Source organism: Pleurodeles waltl, chromosome 3_1 (assembly GCF_031143425.1).
Source record: "Pleurodeles waltl isolate 20211129_DDA chromosome 3_1, aPleWal1.hap1.20221129, whole genome shotgun sequence".
Lineage (NCBI taxonomy): Eukaryota > Metazoa > Chordata > Amphibia > Caudata > Salamandridae > Pleurodeles > Pleurodeles waltl.
In genome coordinates, this window is record NC_090440.1 from 1,740,303,910 (window position 1) to 1,740,327,329 (window position 23,420).

The window sequence follows — 23,420 nt, forward strand, 5'->3', positions numbered from 1 at the left end:
TGCATACTCTCAGCCAATTTATCCACTTTGTCTTTAAGGGGGTTTTGAGAGGGGGGGGTGTGCAGGGATCTAGAAATTGCCAAACAAAGTGCTTGGTCCACCCCAAAAGGCAACTGTTGGGGAGGCCATTGTTCCTTAGCATCCTGGAAGGATGAGTATCCATGATCACCACAGTGATCCATTAATAGTCAGATGATTGCACCAGTGAAAAAATGTACGTCCAAAACTTACACAGGGGAGCCCGGTGCTTATAACCATAAAAACAGTTGTAAATGAAATTGTGCTCACTAGGTTCTCTGTAGTCGTAATCCATGACTTGAAATTACAGGGGATAACAACTGCCGTAGTGGTGTAAACACGAGGGTTGGCAGGGGAATAATATGAGGAAACCAAAGGAATTCCTCACAAAAATCCTCTAACGCACGTGCAAGCTTTGTTAGAGTGCTGGATAGAAACAGCTCTTTACAAGGCCGCAACGGGCACGAAAGGACCGTTGTCCACACACGAGAGCACCTCCTCAGGACGCACGAGGTATGAAAAAAAAAAAACACACTGGGAGATAAACCTACCCGGTGTGATAACAGTACACAGGTCTCAGTTAAACAATTAAATCTTTTAACAAGCACAATATTCAGTGCTAATCATTAAATGAGGAGAAATTAAGAAACACAATGACAACTGATGAGCATTCAAGAAAGAGGAAAAGGAAGGGACGTCATTCACATATATGGCGGACCGAGTTATGATTGGACTGTGGTTACTATGGACACTTATTCCCTATGTCTCATGGGATAAGTAGTTCTATTTTTTCTTACCATAAGTCTTTGATAACTGCTATTTTATATCAAGTGAAGAAAGAAATGCATCATACTTGCCTCTTGACCTTATTAGAACTGAAACTTCCCTTCTCGTTATCTAGGAAATTTATCACCACCTGACATGTTTGCTCCTGTTGGAAGTAGAACAGTTAGATATTTTATAACTTAAAACAGGTCTTAATTTTTCTTTCTGCAGTACTAACCATAATTTCTATGACAAATGAACCCCTCATTTTAGTAGAGTCCAGTGGCAGAGTAGATTGGCATAGACTGCATTGATTTTGAGTAAAGGATTATAGAGTGCATTGGTGTGGAGTGCAGTGGTTAGAGTAAAGTGAAGTGGCACAGAATAGAGTGGTGAAGAGTAGAATTGAATGGTGCAGGGTAGAGTAGAATGGTGTGGAGTGGTGCAGAGTAGATTGTTTCATACTAGAGTGAAGTGGCTTAGAATGGAGTGGTGAGCGGCAGAGTGAAATGGCATACATTGACATTTAGTGCAGTGGTGCAGAGTAGATTAGAGTGACGTAGAGTGGATTGGCATAGAGTGCACCAGTGTGGAGAGGAGTGATGCAGTGTTGCAGAATAGTGAAGCGTGGTATAGAGGGGAGTGGTGCAGAGGGGAGTGCAGCGGCCTAGACTGCATTGGCGTAGAGTGCTGTAGAGTAGAGAGGCATAGGGTGAACTGGTGTGGAGTAGTGCAGAGTAGAGTGCAGTGGAGTGGTGAAGTGAGAAAGTGGAGTATGCATGTTGTGGTAGTGCACTATTACAGTCAACACATTTACAATTGAAATGACTATTACATTTGCACAGGCATAAGTTTTACTGATAAAAGTATATACCGCACAAAAGATGAGTGGAACGGTCATTATCCGTTATATTTTTTTATAATATTAAAATAGGTTTCCTCCACACTTCAGAATGACCAAATAATGTTCTTCATTTGTGCTCTCTAATTCTGATGTATTTTGAAATATCTGCACAGTTCATTTAAAGTCATTTATATTTTGTTGCGTGTTAGAAAAAAATAACATTGTACATCCTTTGGTCCATTACATCCCCATTATCAGCATGAGTCACTTTGAAGTCAGAGCAAGAAAAGTAAACACCAAGTTCACTCATAAGTCAGAGATTTACATTTAACCTGTCTGAGTGCACAGCAAATATGACAAGATAAGAACAAGATTAGGGATACCGGAACAAAGGTAAGGGCCATGGAAGGGACGACCTCAAGATGGATAGCCTAAAACAAATAGAGCCAGCAAATAGAAAACAAGCAAATGTGAGTTACAAAACAACAATCCAATGGTAAGCAATGAGCAGATTGAATTCACAGGGAAGCTTTCCGAATGTCCAAGGTTTCGTTTGCAAATCACTTTAACAAAAACATTGAATTGTACTTCATGTATCAGAATCTGTGCCTGCTAATATGTATTATTGACAAAATATATTCACCTCTTTAAGATTTCCTTTCTTCTCCAACAGTGTGAGACAGGTTGCATAATCTGCACAGACATGCTGTTCTTCGGCAGCTGTGAATACAATCTGCAAAGCATAGGCAGGTATCACAGTGCATCCTTTCCCGGTCAATAGCGAGATATAGTACAATCTGTAAAGTTGATTCACCTCGCAGTCGTGCCTCTCCTCCCAGTTGAGTCAGGATGTACTTCCGTCTCCTATAATATTTTCATAGCACAGACTAACAGGAATGAATCGGCACACCTTTCTCTGGCAATGAGAGACAAGTAAAATGTATTTAGGGTTGAAGCTGCCATCAGGATGCCCTTCCTGCTCTTTCAATTAGAGACAGTGAGCCAAATCTGCTATAGCAGAAACAGCCTTCAGATTGTACGTCTTTCTCTGTGAATGACAGATTTAGTGCAATATGTCATCATTGAATAACCAGTCAGGATGCACTTCCGTCTCTGTCAGTTTGAGACAATTCTCACAATCGGTCACAGCTGAACAAGCTGTCAGCTTATGTTCCCTTTATGGCATAACAGTGACACAACTGTTGTGGCCATAGTAGTCGTCAAGACGTCTTCATTCTGTCAGGAGATCAGCAGAACAATCTACAAAGCCTCCTCAGCTGTCAGGAGGCATCCAGGTGTGCAGCGTGTTACATTTATAAACTATTGCTTCAATAGGTCTTGACCAACAGTTTGTTGAAAGTGGTAACATTACAATCAAAATTCAAATCAGATTAAAAGTTCTGTTCAACACAAGTATACAGAATCAATAGTTAGAATCATCCCAATTTGGCAGATCTTATCAAAAGGCTAAGAAAATTGCTAATATTCCTGACATCTCATGTCACTAAGGAAGCCACACTAAGTTCTAGGAAAATTACCTCTGCATTCAGGGACTATCGTCAGAAATTCTATAAGGAGAATGTGGTTAGGCTTCATCATATTTTCGATTATTGTACGGCACATATTTTGCCTGTTTAGAGTTGGCACATCATGTTTCATTTAGAACAAACATTTTTAGAAATAGGTATTAGAAACCAGCAGCCAGTTGCGATGTCGCCCCAGAAGTTTGGTGATTAAAACCTAGCGGTTGTCTTCACTTAGGTGTCCCCAATCCGGTAGATGTTTATTATGAAAAATTACACGTGATATAACAACTGGGGCTTTATCAAAGGGGAGCAGAGGCTGCCCCTCTTATTTTCTGTTTCCAAACTGTGCAAACTGCAGCTCCTGCTCTGATTTTCCATTTTAATGTAAATGCTTTAAACTGTGTGCAGTGTCTTAAACATATGCACAGTGTCAAGTCCATAGATGTAGATCAAAGTTAAAATCTGCTATCTTATCTTTTGTCCCACAGATTGACGTAGGAATCCTGGTGTTTGTGTAGCAAAGATACCTCATACTTTTTTTTTCTTTTTATAAATAGATGTTCTGTCCTTATACTATGTATATATGTAACCGACAGGCGAATTAAATGAAGTTTATTTTTCAATATCTGACAACAGTACCAACCCCTCCAACAGGTTTAAAACAGATTAATGTGCTAGTACATATGTCAGACAGAGTGTGAGATGGCTAAAAAGAAGCTGAACATTGGAAATATCCCTTTTTCAATTGGGTTAATGCCAATAATCTTGTAATATGTAAGCATAAATAGTGTGGTGCATTGTGGGAACTGCGATAGTGCCTTGGCAATTTATTGATAAAGACGTGATCACAAGTCAGTCAAATAAAGATTTGCAAAACCAGCTGGCTTATCAAGAGAGGGTGATCTTCAGAGAAATTTTGAGAAGATTTAATTAATTTCGTCTTTGAAAATGCCTTTAAGAGGGCAGGTAAGCCTTAATGAAGAGGAAGATATGTCAGTAAATGATATTCAAATAAGTTTATATATATAAATGCATTTTTGGGGCAAAGTACACATTTAGGAAAAATGAATGCCTTACTGAGACGTCTAAGCAGACAAGCAAACACTACAGAGGTTACCTAGTCTCTAGGTTTGCCCGATGATTTGTGACAGTCGTTTGATCGACTCATCGGTCATTGACCGGAATAGAAGCAGGGAGATTATTCAGTCACAGGGTTTGCACTTAATTATTAATGTGTCTAGCCATATGATCATTGGTCGTAAGTTTTTATACTCAAGTACCAAATTATTATGTACGTAATGTCTTCTCATGTATTGTGACATATTTAAACAGAGCGCCTTATTGATAGGCCCTCACAAGTGCTATGTAGAGTTAATAAACAGAGGTGATGAAATCTAAAATTAAATTAGAGGAATGGGAGGCTTGAGAAAACCTTACATAGACATGCTTATGGCAGTTTTAGCAGTTAGTATGAATAATTTCTAAGAAATAACCATTTCACAAAGATGACCCATGAAAAACTAATTTGATAGCTCACCATCAATGCATTAGTGGCATCTCCCTTGTGTGCTTGTAGAATTCGGAATGATAATGCGCCCTGCACAGGAGAGAGTTTGTGGAGGCATCACTAGCCTGTAAACACAAGTGCTTCTTTAACTGGAACAACGGTGTAGCACAATTTACTATCGTAGCACTTCTCTTTTTCACCAGGATAAATTGTGATTGTTCAGTTGGCATGCCAGATGAAACGTTGCCTTATGTATTGTAACTCTCTCAATTGTGTCCCCCTCATATCGATTATTAAAAGCAGGTCTGTTTAACGTTTATTCCATCCCAATGTTGACAGTTCAGACTGCACCTGCTTGGGGAGGGCACCTGAAATTAATAGTTCATATGCAGCTTTGGCGTGTCATCTGTTATTAAATGTAAATTACGAACATTCAGGAGGAGCTTCTCACTCTAGTAGGTTTGAAATTAGTCCTGCCGAATTTTATGAAACCAGCATACTGCTAATAAAGCAATTAAAGAAATTCACTATGTGCACTCTTGAAGAAAACTCAAATGATGCTGTCACTGTTTCCCTCAAGAAGAACTTATGTAATCGTATTTATGATTTCGAGCCACCGAGAGCATGGACTGTTTCCCAGAGTGGTGGCTAATCTTACATCTAGCACAAATTTACTGACTTTGGAGGGAACCTGTAAGAGTTTTTGATGATTAGAGGCCCCAAATTGAATAAGATACTGGAATTCACTTTGCCTACCCCAGTTCAGAAGACTGCCCACTGAAAATGTCAGTATTGGCTTCTTTTCACGCCAGGTCTCTAATGAACGGTAGTTACGCGTGTGATGATTTGGTCCTGATTGTGCCCTGAAAAAAAACCAGAGGTTAATTATGACATTTTAGAAAAAACAAAATCATTAGGTTTTCAGAATATTATTAATCAAGCTTTTTATCCTATGATCCCAATTTGTGTACTTCAGAGCTTCATTAGCATTCATCACATTAAGAGAAATACATGATAAGCCAATGTTATACCTTCTCAGTTTTTCATATCAAACAACGTACATCAGAGGGATAATGGGAAATGGTTGCATTTTACTGGCCATCTAACAAGCGAATCAGGAACATGTGGCCAATGATGAAGTATAGCTGATGTGTTCTACAGTTTATGATATAGGAGTAAAATAACTAGAAATTGAAACCACCCCTCGGATAAAAAGCACCTTAGCAGCTCATTCTAAGGGAACGTCATTCTGGGCACCGGATTTTAACCATAGTATTAAAGCCCCCTGCAGTTATTTTACGAGAGTGTGGTTTACCAGAACGAATGGCCTATGATTCCAGTGTGGCTTACCAGAACGAATGGCCTGTGATTCCAGTGTGGCCTACCAGAACGAATGGCCTATGATTCCATCATCTGTGATGTGAAAGAACTAAGCGCCACATTTACAAAACTCTGCCTGTTTGCAAGCACAAAAAGCATTTTGTTATGTATGAATCCCAAATTGCGATCCGGTAACACATTTTGGTATTGAGAATGCATACTGATTTGGTATTTGTTTAAGACGTGCCTTCCAAATATCAAAACTGAATGAATGACCTGTATTAATGATTTGCGACCAAATTCCGGTTGCATAACAGTAATATTTTACCAACATCTCAAGGAGGTGGCAACCGTTATGACCCCTTCCATTTGAGAATGTTTTTTACGAGCAACATATGAAACATAAGTGCATCATTTTTTTTTAGTTTTTTTTTTTTAAATGCTGCCTTTTTCCTTTAGGTAAACAGGCTGCATTTAAAAAAAAATGAATGTTTTATTGAAAAGCAATCAGACATGGGGGTTCCCTGACTCCAGCATGCCACCATCCCTTTGATAACCACCATGCCTAATGGGACTCAAACAGCTGACAACCTCATTAAAATCAGCTCAGTATGTGACCCACTAGGAATTGCTATTTAACTGTTGTAAGTTTGCTTACATTAGGAATTGGGATTCCCTAATTACGATTAAGTAAGAATTGCAATTAGGAAATCACAATTCCTACTTTTTGTACATTTGGCCCTAACTACTTATCCTATACAGTTGTCCATACTTCACACCTTTCCCGACCACTGTGCAACATCAAAGTACTCCAGATGAAGAGTAGAAGATGTAAAGTGAACCTGGATATGGCATTGGTAATTTGACAATACCATTAGCTTTCTTTCTTGCTGCTTACAGTCTGGGTGTCGTGTTCCCCCCCCCCCCAAGTGCATGTGTGACATTTCCAGTATCAGAGCGTGAGGTAGGTGCGGACTGGGTTTGGTGGTTTTAACTCATATGCAACTTTTCAAAAGTAAGAAATTGTTTTGTATGTGATTTTAAATACGTTACCTATGTAGGTGCCAGTCGAAACGAGGAGCAAAATGAAAGATGTGAATCCACCAAATCTATTCATAAGATTCCTCATTAAGAGCAAATCTCATTTTAAAGATCTTTGTCACGCTGATCCCTGGTGACCAGATCCAAGTAAGTATTGCTCACCTTCGTGTTTAACACCAGCACACAGGGATTCTGAACTATGAAGATCATGAGCAAAGGTCTCCAATCATTTTGTTTTGTCTGATAGATCAGGATGAAGAGGTAAAGGCTTATTTACAGGTCTACCAGGGAAGAGGGAAAGCAAGTTTTAGTAGTGTTTGATAACCAAATGCCTCCTTTTCTAGGTCAGTGTTGTATTTGAAGTGATACCTAAGAAGCTGCCCAGTGGGTAGTAATATGTTTTGCGCATACTTTTTGGAGTTTATTCACAGCACATGCGTAGATGAGTTCCTGGTTGGAGGTCATGATCATGGCCTTGTAGTTTGGGCCATCAGTGTCTGGGCAAACTTGTCCTGAGCATGTGGTTAGTGTATACTGCTGTTGGAGCAGATATGCTAATTAAGAAAATTATTAATGATCTATATGTTATTACTATTGAGAAATTGCGTAGAAAAATTACAGAAAAATATTGTGCATGTTTGAAATTATGCCCTCAGGGTATGATCACCAAGTGTATTAAAATGACTGAAATTGTATGAAATAATGAAAATGAGAAAAATGTAATAATGTCACAATGAGACGTATAACCTAGGTTTTATATTAATTTGTAGTGTTAAGTTAACTGAATTAAAGGCCTAGTCTCCCTAGGCCTCACATACTGAGAGCAGAAAACAATAACCGCGTTTGCTTCGAATCTGCTGTGGACTAGCCTTGACCTGCTCAATGTTGAAGTCACTTAGCTAGAATTTTCTGCAATGTACCGGCGGACAGGAGATGAAGACAATTTGATACAATTATGTGTAAAGCAGGCTAAATGTACTTTCCCAGGACTTGAACAATGGAGCTACTGACTGAAGAGGAGCATGAAACAATTTCGATACCTGAAGGGCCGGAAGATGAGAACATCGTATGAAAAACCAATCCGCTTCTAGTGAACGGGGACATATGAAAATTAGTAGATTTGGTAAACAAAAACTATAGGTTTAAGTTATATCTGCCGACTGACTGACCAATTAGCAATTGGGGGATGGGCTGGGAGACCCTAATAAAAAGTAATGAAAGGACAAGAAATCAGATTAGCAGGAGAAAAGTTGATGACGTCAGGAGACTCTGTCCGAGGTGCGGATATTGGGCTCATGGTCTGTGAGCCTGATCCGTAGCTGACTAATAGATGACTAATAGATGACCTGAAGACGAAGACCGACTTGTTGCTGATCCATCCTGGATAGGTAGCTATGAAAATGTGACAGACCATTTTTATGCCTTTTATTCTAGGTATCAACTGCGCTTTTTTTTTTTTTTTAAGATTCTCACTTAGGTAGATTTTTTCCAAATTGATGTTTTCTCTAAATTGTTTTTGCATGAAGACCCCCATGCTAATGCTAATCTTGGTTAGGTAGGCTGTTAGGGTGACGTTGACAGTGACAATGACTGACAAACCTAATTGCTGAATTTCACTATTAATGCTGGTATTCTTAGTTTGTGGTATCACATTGTCATAGAAAGCTTCCTTTAAGAATTTATGTCTTATGATGGATTAACAAAAAGGATTGATTTGAATAATGATTGAACTAACGGATGATCTAGAATTGTAATCAATAGGGAATAAAAATTGTTAACTCTTTCCTGAGTAGTGGTTATTCTGGAGTATTATGGTTTAGTTGTTTTCCATAGAAAGTTTCTTGATTATTGATGTTAGCTATAGATTCAATAGTCACTGCATGACTAGGATACTCCATGCGACTCAAAAGGGTCATCGACCTATACGCGTCCCCTCATAAGTTTACTTACTAATGACAAGGCGCGCTAACACTGCCAACTTTAGTTGTAAGCGCAGCTCCATGCTGTGTTCTTTTGAAGAATGGGTGTAAGTTTCCATCCCCAGTAAACTTCAAGGTGTAGGTGTAGGAGGCTGGACTGGCTTGTAGTGAGTACCAAGGGGTACTTGCACCTTGCACCAGGCCCAGTTATCCCTTATTAGTGTATAGGGTGTCTAGCAGCTTAGGCTGATAGATAATGGTAGCTTAGCAGAGCAGCTTAGGCTGAACTAGGAGATGTGTGAAGCTACTACAGTACCACTTAGTGTCATATGCACAATATCATAAGAAAACACAATACACAGTTATACTAAAAATAAAGGTACTTTATTTTTATGACAATATGCCAAAGTATCTTAGAGTGTACCCTCAGTGAGAGGATAGGAAATATACACAAGATATACATACACAATAGCAAAAATATGCAGTATAGTCTTAGAAAACAGTGCAAACAATGTATAGTTACAATAGGATGCAATGGGGAAACATAGGGATAGGGGCAACACAAACCATATACTCCAAAAGTGGAATGCGAACCACGAATGGACCCCAAACCTATGTGACCTTGTAGAGGGTCGCTGGGACTATTAGAAAATAGTGAGAGTTAGAAAAATAACCCTCCCCAAGACCCTGAAAAGTGAGTGCAAAGTGCACTAAAGTTCCCCTAAGGACAAAGAAGTCGTGTTAGAGGAATAATGCAGGAAAGAGACAAACCAACAATGCAACAACTGTGGATTTCCAATCTAGGGTACCTGTGGAACAAGGGGACCAAGTCCAAAAGTCACAATCAAGTCGGAGATGGGCAGATGCCCAGGAAATGCCAGCTGTGGGTGCAAAGAAGCTTCTACTGGACAGAAGAAGCTGAGGTTTCTGCAGGAACGAAAAGGGCTAGAGACTTCCCCTTTGGTGGACGGATCCCTCTCGCCGTGGAGAGTCGAGCAGAAGTGTTTTCCCGCTGAAATAACGCCAACAAGCCTTGCTAGCAGCAAATCGTGCGGTTAGCGTTTTTGGATGCTGCTGTGGCCCAGGAGGAACCAGGAGGTCGCAAATTGGACCAGGAGAGAGAGGGGATGTCGAGCAAGACAAGGAGCCCTCTCAGCAGCAGGTAGCACCCGGAGAAGTGCCAGAAACAGGCACTACGAGGATGCGTGAAACGGTGCTCAACCGAAGTCGCACAAAGAAGTCCCACGTCGCCGGAGAACAACTTAGGAGGTCGTGCAATGCAGGTTAGAGTGCCGTGGACCCAGGCTGGACTGTGCACAAAGGATTTCCGCCGGAAGTGCACGGAGGCCGGAGTAGCTGCAAAAGTCACGATTCCCAGCAATGCAGTCTAGCGAGGTGAGGCAAGGACTTACCTCCACCAAACTTGGACTGAAGAGTCACTGGACTGTGGGGGCCACTTGGACAGAGTTGCTGGATTCGAGGGACCTCGCTCGTCGTGCTGAGAGGAGACCCAAGGGACCGGTAATGCAGCTTTTTGGTGCCTGCGGTTGCAGGGGGAAGATTCCGTCGACCCACAGGAGATTTCTTCGGAGCTTCTAGTGCAGAGAGGAGGCAGACTACCCCCACAGCATGCACCACCAGGAAAACAGTCGAGAAGGCGGCAGGATTAGCGTTACAGAGTTGCAGTAGTCGTCTTTGCTACTTTGTTGCAGTGTTGCAGGCTTCCAGCGCGGTCAGCAGTCGATTCCTTGGCAGAAGGTGAAGAGAGAGATGCAGAGGAACTCGGATGAGCTCTTGCATTCGTTATCTGAAGTTTCCCCAGAGACAGAGACCCTAAATAGCCAGAAAAGAGGGTTTGGCTACTTAGGAGAGAGGATAGGCTAGCAACACCTGAAGGAGCCTATCACAAGGAGTCTCTGACGTCACCTGGTGGCACTGGCCACTCAGAGCAGTCCAGTGTGCCAGCAGCACCTCTGTTTCCAAGATGGCAGAGGTCTGGAGCACACTGGAGGAGCTCTGGACACCTCCCAGGGGAGGTGCAGGTCAGGGGAGTGGTGACTCCCCTTTCCTTTGTCCAGTTTCGCGCCAGAGCAGGGCTAAGGGGTCCCCTGAACCGGTGCAGACTGGCTTATGCAGAATTGGGCACATCTGTGCCCAACAAAGCATTTCCAGAGGCTGGGGGAGGCTACTCCTCCCCTGCCTTCACACCATTTTCCAAAGGGAGAGGGTGTCACACCCTCTCTCAGAGGAAGTTCTTTGTTCTGCCATCCTGGGCCAGGCCTGGCTGGACCCCAGGAGGGCAGATGCTTGTCTGAGGGGTTGGCAGCAGCAGCAGCTGCAGTGAAACCCCAGGAAGGGCAGTTTGGCAGTACCAGGGTCTGTGCTACAGACCACTGGGATCATGGGATTGTGCCGACTATGCCAGGATGGCATAGAGGGGGCAATTCCATGATCATAGACATGTTACATGGCCATATTCGGAGTTACCATTGTGAAGCTACATATAGGTAGTGACCTATATGTAGTGCACGCGTGTAATGGTGTCCCCACACTCACAAAGTTCAGGGAATTGGCTCTGAACAATGTGGGGGCACCTTGGCTAGTGCCAGGGTACCCTCACACTAAGTAACTTTGCACCTAACCTTTACCAGGTAAAGGTTAGACATATAGGTGACTTATAAGTTACTTAAGTGCAGTGTAAAATGGCTGTGAAATAACGTGGATGTTATTTCACTCAGGCTGCAGTGGCAGGCCTGTGTAAGAATGGTCAGAGCTCCCTATGGGTGGCAAAAGAAATGCTGCAGCCCATAGGGATCTCCTGGAACCCCAATACCCTGGGTACCTCAGTACCATATACTAGGGAATTATAAGGGTGTTCCAGTAAGCCAATGTAAATTGGTAAAATGGTCACTAGCCTGTTAGTGACAATTTGGAAAGAAATGAGAGAGCATAACCACTGAGGTTCTGATTAGCAGAGCCTCAGTGAGACAGTTAGTCACTACACAGGTAACACATTCAGGCACACTTATGAGCACTGGGGCCCTGGGTTACCAGGGTCCCAGTGACACCTACAACTAAAACAACATATATACAGTGAAAAATGGGGGTAACATGCCAGGCAAGATGGTACTTTCCTACACAACCCTCCCCCCCCCCAAACGAAGGACAATAAGACTAGCCATGACCTGATGAGTCTTCATTGTCTAAGTGGAAATATCTGGAGAGTCCATCTGCATTGGAGTGGCTACTCCCAGGTCTATGTTCCACTGTATAGTCCATTCCCTGTAGGGATATGGACCACCTCAACAATTTAGGATTTTCACCTTTCATTTGTTTTAGCCAAAGTAGAGGTTTGTGGTCTGTCTGAACAATGAAGTGAGTGCCAAACAGGTATGGCCTCAACTTCTTCAGAGCCCAGACCACAGCAAAGGCCTCCCTCTCTATGGCAGACCAACGCTTTTCTCTAGGGGTCAACCTCCTACTAATAAAAGCAACAGGTTGATCCTGGCCCTCAGAATTAAGTTGTGATAGGACTGCCCCTACTCCTAATTCAGATGCATTAGCTTGGACATAGAATTTTTTAGAGTAACAAGGGCTTTTCAGGACCGGTGCAGAGCACATGGCCTGCTTCAGCTCCTCAAAAGCTTTGACAGTTTGCTGTCCATAATACCTTTTTAGGCATTTTCTTGGATGTGAGGTCATTAAGAGGGGCTGCAATGGAGCCATAGTTCTTAATGAACCTCCTGTAATACCCAGTGAGGCCTAGGAAGGCTCTCACCCGAGTCTGAGTGGTAGGGGGAACCCAATCAATAATTGTTTGGATTTTCCCCTGAAGTGGTGCAATCTGTTCCCCACCAACAAGGTGTCCCAGATAAACCACCTTCCCCAACTGGCACTTTGAAGCCTTGATAGTGAGGCCTGCCTTCTGCAGGGCCTCCAAAACTTTCCATAAGTGGACCAGGTGATCATCCCAGCTGGAGCTAAAGACAGCTATATCGTCCAAATATGCTGCACTGAAAGCTTCCAGCCCTTGCAGGACTGTGTTCACCAACCTTTGAAAAGTGGCAGGTGCATTTTTCAAACCAAAAGGCATTACAGTAAACTGGTAATGTCCTCCAATGGTTGAAAATGCAGTTTTAGGTTTAGCATCTTCTGACAATTTGATCTGCCAATACCCTGCAGTCAAATCAAAAGTGCTTAGATACTTGACAGATGCCAGTGTATCTATGAGCTCATCTGCCCTGGGTATAGGGTGAGCATCAGTTTTGGTTACCAAGTTGAGACCTCTAAAGTCTACACAAAACCGCATTTCCTTCTTTCCATCTTTGGAATGGGGTTTTGGTACAAGTACCACAGGAGAAGCCCATGGACTGTCAGAGTGCTCAACCACTCCTAGTTCTAACATTTTCTGGACCTCTTGCTTTATGCAGTCCCTGACATGGTCAGGCTGCCTATAGATCTTACTTTTGACAGGCAAGCTGTCTCCAGTATCTATAGTGTGCTCACACCAAGAAGTGGTACCTGGCACAGTAGAGAAGAGTTCAGAGAATTGATCTAGGAGGTTTATGCAATTGTCTTTCTGCTCAGCAGTAAGACAATCAGCCAAAACTACACCTTCCACCAGAGCATCTTGTTCTGTGGAAGAGAAGAGATCAGGTAGAGGATCACTGTCTTCTTCCTGTCCCTCATCTGTTGCCATGAGCAGGGTGAGATCAGCCCTGTCATAGTAGGGTTTCAGGCGGTTGACATGGAGCACCCTAAGGGGACTCCTGGCAGTGCCTAAGTCAACTAAATAGGTGACTTCTCCCTTCTTTTCAACAATTGTGTGGGGTCCACTCCATTTATCTTGGAGTGCTCTTGGGGCCACAGGCTCCAAGACCCACACTTTCTGCCCTGGTTGGTACTGAACCAAAACAGCCTTCTGGTCATGCCATTGCTTCTGGAGCTCTTGGCTGGCCTGAAGGTTTTTGCTGGCCTTTTTCATGTACTCAGCCATCCTTGATCTGAGGCCAAGTACATAATCCACAATATCCTGCTTAGGAGCTTTTAAAGGTTGTTGCCAACCCTCCTTTACAAGTGTGAGTGGACCCCTAACAGGGTGTCCAAAAAGAAGTTCAAAGGGGCTGAAGCCCACTCCTTTCTGGGGTACCTCCCTGTAGGCAAAAAGGAGGCATGGTAGAAGGATATCCCATCTCCTGCGGAGTTTTTCAGAGAGACCCATAATCATGCCTTTGAGAGTTTTATTAAATCTCTCCACCAGTCCATTTGTTTGTGGATGATAGGGTGTTGTGAACTTTTAAGTTACACCACACTCCTTCCACATGGCCTTTAAGTATGCAGACATGAAATTGCTTCCCCTGTCTGATACTACTTCCTTTGGGAAGCCCACCCTAGAAAATATTCCCAGGAGGGCCTTTGCCACTGCAGGTGCTGTAGTGGTCCTTAAAGGAATTGCTTCAGGGTATCTTGTGGCATGGTCCACTACCACCAAGATAAACCTATTGCCTGAAGCAGTAGGAGGGTCAAGGGGGCCAACTATGTCAACCCCTACCCTTTCAAAGGGAACCCCAACCACAGGCAGTGGGATAAGGGGTGCCTTTGGGGTGCCACCTGTCTTGCCACTGGCTTGACAGGTTTCACAGGACTTACAAAATTCCTTTGTGTCCTCAGACATTCTAGGCCAATGAAACAGGGGAACAAGCCTCTCCCAAGTTTTCATTTGTCCTAGATGCCCAGCTAGGGGAATGTCATGAGCCAGGGTTAGGAGGAACTTTCTGTACTCCTGAGGAATCACTAATCCTCTGGCAGCTCCAGGTTTAGGATCCCTATGCTCAGTGTACAAGAGGTTGTCCTCCCAGTAAACTCTGTGAGAGTCACTGACATCCCCATTAGCCTGTTTGACAGCTTGCTGTCTGAGACTCTCTAATGTGGGACAGGTTTGCTGTGCCACACTCAGCTCCTCTCTGGCAGGCCCCCCTTCACCCAAAAGCTCAGCAGTGTCTGCTTCCAGCTCCTCTGGTGTAGGTTCTGCACAGGGAGGGAATTCTTCTTCCTCAGAAGTTGAATCCACTGTAGAGGGAGGGATAGTAGGAAGTGGTTTGCTTCTACTAGCCCTAGCTTTAGGGAGCACTTGGTCCATTGTTCCAGGATCCAAGCTTCCCTGTCCTTTTTGCTTTTTGGCCTGAGCCCTTGTCAAAGCAAAAATATGCCCTGGGATGCCCAGCATTGCTGCATGGGCCTCCAACTCCACATCTGACCAAGCTGATGTCTCCAAATCATTTCCTAGTAGACAGTCTACAGGTAAATCTGTGGCTACCACAACTTTCTTTGGACCAGTAACCCCCCCCCCAGTTGAGATTAACAACAGCCATGGGGTGGCTAAGTGTGTGGTTGAGAGCATCGGTTACTTGGTACTGGTGACCAAGTAGGTGTTGTTCAGGGTGGACCAGTTTCTCTATGACCATAGTCACACTGGCACCAGTGTCCCTGTAGGCCTGAACCTCAACACCATTTATTATGGGTAGCTGCTTGTACTTATCCATATTAAGGGGACAAGCAACTAAGGTGGCTAAATCAATAGCCCCCTCAGAGACTAACACAGCCTCTGTGGCCTCCCTTACAAGGCCAACCCCAACTAAGTTACCAATAGTGAGCCCAGCTACTCCCTTGGATTGGCTATTAGTAGGTTTGCTCCCACCACCACTGCTATTAGTAGGGACACTAGGGGTAGCAGTAGGGGTTGTAGTGGTAGGAGCATTGGTGCTTTTCTTTGGACAACTGGGATCTGTTGTCCAATGGCCTTTTATTTTACATAAATAGCACCATGGTTTCTTTTCTTTGTTTTGATTAAAAGAGGATTTGGGCCCACCACCCCCACCAGAGTGTTTTTGTGGGCCTGATGAAGACTAATTTTTAGATTTGTCCCCACCCTTGTCAGAAGACTTACCATCCTTCTTTTTGTTGCCATCTTTGTCACCCCCTGTATGAACTTTTCTGTTCACCCTTGTTCTGACCCATTTGTCTGCCTTCTTTCCCAATTCTTGGGGAGAGGTCAGATCAGAGTCCACCAAGTACTGGTGCAACAAATCAGACACAATTATTAAGAATATGCTCTCTCAGGATCAAGTTATACAGGCTGTCATAATCAGTAACTTTACTGCCATGTAACCACCCCTCCAAGGCCTTCACTGAATGGTCAATGAAATCAACCCAGTCTTGTGAAGACTCCTTTTTGGTCTCTCTGAACTTTATCCTGTATTGTTCAGTGGTTAAGCCATAACCATCCAGGAGTGCATTCTTAAGAAGTTGGAAATTATTAGCATCATTTTCTTTCACAGTAAGTAGCCTATCCCTACCTTTTCCACTAAATGATAGCCATAGGATAGCAGCCCACTGCCTTTGAGGGACATCCTGTACAACACAGGCCCTCTCAAGTGCAGCAAACCACTTGTTAATGTCATACCCCTCCTTATAAGGGGGAACTATCTTGAGCAGATTCCTGGAATCATGCTCTTTTGCAGGATAACTATGGGGAATACTGCTGCTGCCACCATGGGTTTCTAAACCCAACTTCTGTCTTTCCTTCTCTAGTTCAAAAGACTGTCTATCCAAATCCAGCTGTTGCTTTTTAAGCTTCAGTCTTGTTTGTTCCACCCTCAACTTATTGAGTTCCCTCTCTAACATTCTGTCATCAGGGTTGGTGGGAGGGACATTCCTAGATACAGAGGTATGATGGGATTGAACAGAAGACCACCTGTCCCTTACAGAAGCCACCCTAACAGCTTGGCTAACAGAAACATTACTACCAGTATGGTGAGAATAAATGCTTTTGCTATGATGTGAGACAACACTATTTGTATGGTGTGGCTCATCATCATTACCAACTATGCTAGACTGTCTAGTAATGGGCAGGCTAGTAAGTTTCTTTCCTGAATCTTTTCCTGGGGGAGTCCCTGAATCAGATTGGGAACTATTAGGTACTTTTTCAACAGATGGGGCACCTATAGCCTTATCTTGTTCTCTAAGCATGTTAAGTAACAGTTCCAAGGAAGGATTCTTCCCTACACTCGAACCTCTCTCTATGCAGAGGCTCCTTGCTCCTTTCCAGCTAAGGTGATCATATGCAAGTTTGGACAGATCAACATTTTGGCCTGTGCCAGACATTTTTAGAGAGAGTTAAAGTGATAGAAAAAGATAAAAAAGTTTGTCAGAGCTTTTAGAAAGACAGAGAAAAAAACTTGTAAAACTTTTTAGAACTTTTTAGAAAGTTAGAAGTACTTTTCAGCACTTAGAAAAGAGTGAAAAGAGGAAAAGCAAAACTTTTTGGCTATGTGTATATACACTGACCTTGTTTTGTATATTTTTCTCTTATGAAAAGTACAATGACAAGAGTGGTAAGTAGTCTCAAAGCACTTATCCCACCGCTGCACAACCAATGTAGGAGGCTGGACTGGCTTGTAGTGAGTACCAAGGGGTACTTGCACCTTGCACCAGGCCCAGTTATCCCTTATTAGTGTATAGGGGGTCTAGCAGCTTAGGCTGATAGATAATGGTAGCTTAGCACAGCAGCTTAAGCTGAACTAGGAGACGTGTGAAGCTACTACAGTACCACTTAGTGTCATATGCACAATATCATAAGAAAACACAATACACAGTTATACTAAAAATAAAGGTACTTTATTTTTATGACAATATGCCAAAGTATCTTAGAGTGTACCCTCAGTGAGAGGATAGGAAATATACACAAGATATATATACACAATAGCAAAAATATGCAGTATAGTCTTAGAAAACAGTGCAAACAATGTATAGTTACAATAGGATGCAATGGGGAAACATAGGGATAGGGGCAACACAAACCATATACTCCAAAAGTGGAATGCGAACCACGAATGGACCCCAAACCTATGTGACCTTGTAGAGGGTCGCTGGGACTATTAGAAAATAGTGAGAGTTAGAAAAATAACCCTCCCAAGACCCTGAAAAGTGAGTGCAAAGTGCACTAAAGTTCCCCTAAGGACAAAGAAGTCGTGTTAGAGGAATAATGCAGGAAAGACTCAAACCAACAATGCAACAACTGTGGATTTCCAATCTAGGGTACCTGTGGAACAAGGGGACCAAGTCCAAAAGTCACAAGCAAGTCGGAGATGGGCAGATGCCCAGGAAATGCCAGCTGCGGGTGCAAAGAAGCTTCTACTGGAGAGAAGAAGCTGAGGTTTCTGCAGGAACGAAAAGGGCTAGAGACTTCCCCTTTGGTGGACGGATCCCTCTCGCCGTGGAAAATCGTGCAGAAGTGTTTTCCCGCCGAAAGAACGCCAACAAGCCTTGCTAGCTGCAAATTGTGCGGTTAGCGTTTTTGGACGCTGCTGTGGCCCAGGAAGGACCAGGAGGTCGCAAATTGGACCAGGAGAGAGAGGGGACGTCGAGCAAGACAAGGAGCCCTCTCAGTAGCAGGTAGCACCCGGAGAAGTGCCAGAAACAGGCACTACGAGGATGCGTGAAATGGTGCTCACCCGAAGTCGCACAAAGAAGTCCCACGTCGCCGGAGAACAACTTAGGAGGTCGTGCAATGCAGGTTAGAGTGCCGTGGACCCAGGCTGGACTGTGCACAAAGGATTTCCGCTGGAAGTGCACGGAGGCCGGAGTAGCTGCAAAAGTCACGGTTCCCAGCAATGCAGTCTAGCGAGGTGAGGCAAGGACTTACCTCCACCAAACTTGGACTGAAGAGTCACTGGACTGTGGGGGCCACTTGGACAGAGTTGCTGGATTCGAGGGACCTCGCTCGTTGTGCTGAGAGGAGACCCAATGGACCGGTAATGCAGCTTTTTGGTGCCTGCGGTTGCAGGGGGAAGATTCCGTCGACCCACGGGAGATTTCTTCGGAGCTTCTAGTGCAGAAAGGAGGCAGACTACCCCCACAGCATGCACCACCAGGAAAACAGTCGAGAAGGCGGCAGGATCAGCATTACAGAGTTGCAATAGTCGTCTTTGCTACTTTGTTGCAGTGTTGCAGGCTTCCAGCGCGGTCAGCAGTCGATTCCTTGGCAGAAGGTGAAGAGAGAGATGCAGAGGAACTCGGATGAGCTCTTGCATTCGTTATCTGAAGTTTCCCCAGAGACAGAGACCCTAAATAGCCAGAAAAGAGGGTTTGGCTACTTAGGAGAGAGGATAGGCTAGCAACACCTGAAGGAGCCTATCACAAGGAGTCTCTGACGTCACCTGGTGGCACTGGCCACTCAGAGCAGTCCAGTGTGCCAGCAGCACCTCTGTTTCCAAAATGGCAGAGGTCTGGAGCACACTGGAGGAGCTCTGGACACCTCCCAGGGGAGGTGCAGGTCAGGGGAGTGGTCACTCCCCTTTCCTTTGTCCAGTTTCGCGCCAGAGCAGGGCTAAGGGGTCCCCTGAACTGGTGTAGACTGGCTTATGCAGAATTGGGCACATCTGTGCCCAACAAAGCATTTCCAGAGGCTGGGGGAGGCTGCTACTCCCGTGCCTTCACACCATTTTCCAAAGGGAGAGGGTGTCACACCCTCTCTCAGAGGAAGTTCTTTGTTCTGCCATCCTGGGCCAGGCCTGGCTGGACCCCAGGAGGGCAGATGCCTGTCTGAGGGGTTGGCAGCAGCTGCAGTGAAACCCCAGGAAGGGCAGTTTGGCAGTACCAGGGTCTGTGCTACAGACCACTGGGATCATGGGAGTGTGCCAACTATGCCAGGATGGCATAGAGGGGGCAATTCCATGATCATAGACATGTTACATGGCCATATTCGGAGTTACCATTGTGAAGCTACATATAGGTAGTGACCTATATGTAGTGCACGCGTGTAATGGTGTCCCCTCACACTAAGTAACTTTGCACCTAACCTTTACCAGGTAAAGGTTAGACATATAGGTGACTTATAAGTTACTTAAGTGCAGTGTAAAATGGCTGTGAAATAACGTGGACGTTATTTCACTCAGGCTGCAGTGGCAGGCCTGTGTAAGAATTGTCAGAGCTCCCTATGGGTGGCAAAAGAAATGCTGCAGCCCATAGGGATCTCCTGGAACCCCAATACCCTGGGTACCTCAGTACCATATACTAGGGAATTATAAGGGTGTTCCAGTAAGCCAATGTAAATTGGTAAAATGGTCACTAGCCTGTTAGTGACAATTTGGAAAGAAATGAGAGAGCATAACCACTGAGGTTCTGATTAGCAGAGCCTCAGTGAGACAGTCAGTCACTACACAGGTAACACATTCAGGCACACTTATGAGCACTGGGGCCCTGGGTTACCAGGGTCCCAGTGACACATACAACTAAAACAACATATATACAGTGAAAAATGGGGATAACATGCCAGGCAAGATGGTACTTTCCTACAGTAGGGAATGTAGGTCGGGCCAGGTTTCACAGAAGCCTGAAAGTAAAATTAGCTAATGAGGAGTTGTGGCTCCCTGCCTATTACTGTTCAAAGTGGGACAATATTAAGTGTGGGACTGCCAACTACCCAGTATTATCTAGTCTGCCCATCCCTATTTGCTCAGTTTTAACGGAGGAATCAGGTGGAATGTGGGCATCTAAAGTTTCTCCCGACCATGTGTTACTTTAAATTAACTGGAAGCAACGAGAAATGGGTACCAAAATAGCTCTATGGGTCAGCCATTTTGGAATGGTGGTCTGTGTAAGGGAGTCAGACAGTATAATGATCATAGGGAGGTGGAAGTGGTCATTCTTTCTTTCTAGTTTGTTTTTAAGTTAATCACATAGTGTTGCGTAGGTTCTCATTAGGGTAATGAGGCTAATGGATTTGGGCAGTAGGACTGCTTAAGTGGTGGGTAATGAGTACAATTCCACACCTGGTGACACTTGTCGGCCTAATCCGGGGTTTCCAGCTAACTAGCAGCACCCCATCGCTGACAGATGATTGTGGCAACCAAGCTCATGGTAAGATAGACTCCCCAGGGAATCTGGTACATCAGATCGCATCCAGTTATCTCAGTTACTAAAATCTCACTCAGGCAAAGACAAGAGGCAGAATATATTTAAATAGGCATTTATCAAAATATCTGCATCTTAGATAAAAGCAGGTGCATAGCAATAACAAGGATAATGAAAGACAATAGGATCAGGCATGTGACTAAAAATGTAAAACACGAACAGTCCGACTATGCTGTCTAAACAGGGGAGTGGATCTATAGCCCCTCACCTACGCTATGTATGAGCGCAGCATACTAAGCCTAATCTGCCCTTTGGGTTTTCCCGTGGGAGAACATCATCCCTCATACCTGAAAAAGAGGCATGATGTCTTAAAAGACACCGTCCCCATCTGAATCAGGGCTTGGTCGTCTAAGTAGATAGCTGTAGTGAAGCTTGCAGCAATCAGCATACATTCGTGGTCATCTGGCTAGAATCTCACTAACGTGTTTGGCACTAACAGGTGTTTTATAATAACACAGCTGACATTCTAAGAAATGGTCCCCACGTATGACTGTTTTTGTGTGAATGCTGGAGACAGCATACCACGTTTGTCATCAACCCTATCTGACTGTAGCCTTGGAGAAAGCACAAAGTGAACTATATGTCCTACTAAGAATGTGATGCTTTCCTAGGCGAAAGAACAACAAGATATAGGGAAATAAAACAGCACCGCAAATAAAGCTATTGCTAGAAAAATAAAGCAATGCTGAATAAAACGTAGACAGGTGAAAGTGCAGAGCTGCAGGCCTAGTTAACTAAAACAAGTGCTCAGAACATGGCTAAAATAGCTACACAACAATAGTATCATTATCAAGCACTGGGGAACCAAACTGACATTACAGGGCATATGGTGTTCAGCCATGCCAATTTAAGGGGCAACATGCAACATCCTGCATAGCTATGTGAATTGATTATTCATTAAAAAAATAAAAGCAACGGAGGTAATCACAGCATCATCGGAATGTTGTGTTATGCCTTTAATTCGAGAAGGTGGTCAACCGCAGGCAAGGGCTAATTGCGCTTCCCTTAAGCTGCACTGCATCCCTTCCTTCCTTGACCCCTTATCGTAAGGGGGTTGTTGCTATCTCATATTACTTTGAGGAATGGTGTAAAACTATGACACAATCATACATACATTTGCACATTCAACCAAAGGAGAATTTTTAAAGGGCAATTGAACTGTCAAAATACTGCATTTTTTTCTTCGCTTGTGGAAATTAAAATAAAGCATTCTGAGGCTAGCTGTGGCAGTTGCCCATGATGCTAAAATATTTCTCTAAAAATTAAATTGGGTATTCTGTGCAAACCAGCAAACTGGTTTAGCTTAACCCCTTTTACGCCACAGACGTAATGGTTATGTCCGTGGTGGCTCGCCTCAGGCACCACGGGCGTAACCAGTCTGTGTACAGACCCTCAGGGGAAGCGCTAGCACTCCCCCTGAGGGCCGCCACCCCTACCCCCCAGGACAGGTTTGGAAGGAAAATAGTTTCCCCTTCCACACCTGACCCCCCCGTCCCCCCAAAAGACGTCAGTACGCGATTGCGCGCTGACATGAAAGGGTGCAAAGACGCGCTGGAAGCTATTTGCTTCCAGTGTGTCAAGAGGAAAGAAGGTGAGTTTTACCTCCGGGCGGGGGTGGGGGGGGAAATCCCTCTAATAGAGGGGATGTGATCGGGCAGCAGGAATGCCCAATAGACACCTGGGAATTAGTGTGTGTGTTTATAGTGTGGGAGATCGACCCCTTGGGCAAGGGTCACTCTCCTTTGGGGGCCAATGTATTTTTTGCCGTTTCTGCCCCACTTGGGGGCAGATCATCCTTTTATTTTTAGGCCAATCTGCCCCCAGACGGGCAGAAAGCCACTAGAAACCACAGATTTTTTTTTGGGCTGATTGTTTTTCTGTTGGGGGGCGCCCCCTTGGGCAAGGGTCGCCCCCAAGGGGCAAAAAGCAATATTGGGCAGTTCTGCTCCCCCTGGGGGCAGATCGGCCTATTTTGTTTTTGGGCCCATCTGCCACTTAGCACCAGGGATCATGTGTGCGCTCTGTGTGGGGGGTGGCTCCTTGGGCAAGGGTCGGCCCCCCAGGGGGCAATATATTCTATGGCATTTCTGCCCCCCGATGGGGCAGATTGGCCTATTTTCTTTTTTTTTTAGATAATGCTTTAGCCTTCCACGAGATCACCCTGATTCTGACCGTCTTTTTAAGATTAGACCTGTCCTTGATCATTTGGTAGATTGTTTTTCAGAAATCTATGTTCCAGGCAAAGAAATATCTGTAGATGAGTCTTTGGTCCTGTTCAAGGGTCGTTTGGTTTTTAGGCATTACATTCCTAGCAAGAGGGCACAGTATGGAATTAAATTGTATATGCTGTCTGAAAGTAGTACAGGATGTTTATAATTTCCGGGTCTACACTGGTAGGGATTTCAGTATTGACCCCCCTGATTGTCCATCCACTTTTGGAGTGAGAAAATTGTGTGGGAACTTGGTAGACTGTTTCACAAATGTCACCATTTACACTGTATGTAGAT

General features: G+C 44.1%; 1 long non-coding RNA gene across 1 annotated transcript in view; it reads right to left on the reverse strand.

Annotated features, from left to right (window-relative positions):
• Positions 1 to 918: 918 nt before the first annotated feature.
• LOC138283415 (uncharacterized) overlaps positions 919 to 23,420 on the reverse strand; it is an 83,316-nt gene continuing 60,814 nt past the window's right edge. Inside the window, exons 3-4 of the long non-coding RNA XR_011201244.1 lie at positions 4,691 to 5,523; positions 919 to 949 (exon numbers count right to left, since the gene is read on the reverse strand). This is a non-coding gene — a long non-coding RNA (uncharacterized lncRNA). The remainder of the gene's footprint in view (positions 950 to 4,690; positions 5,524 to 23,420) is intronic.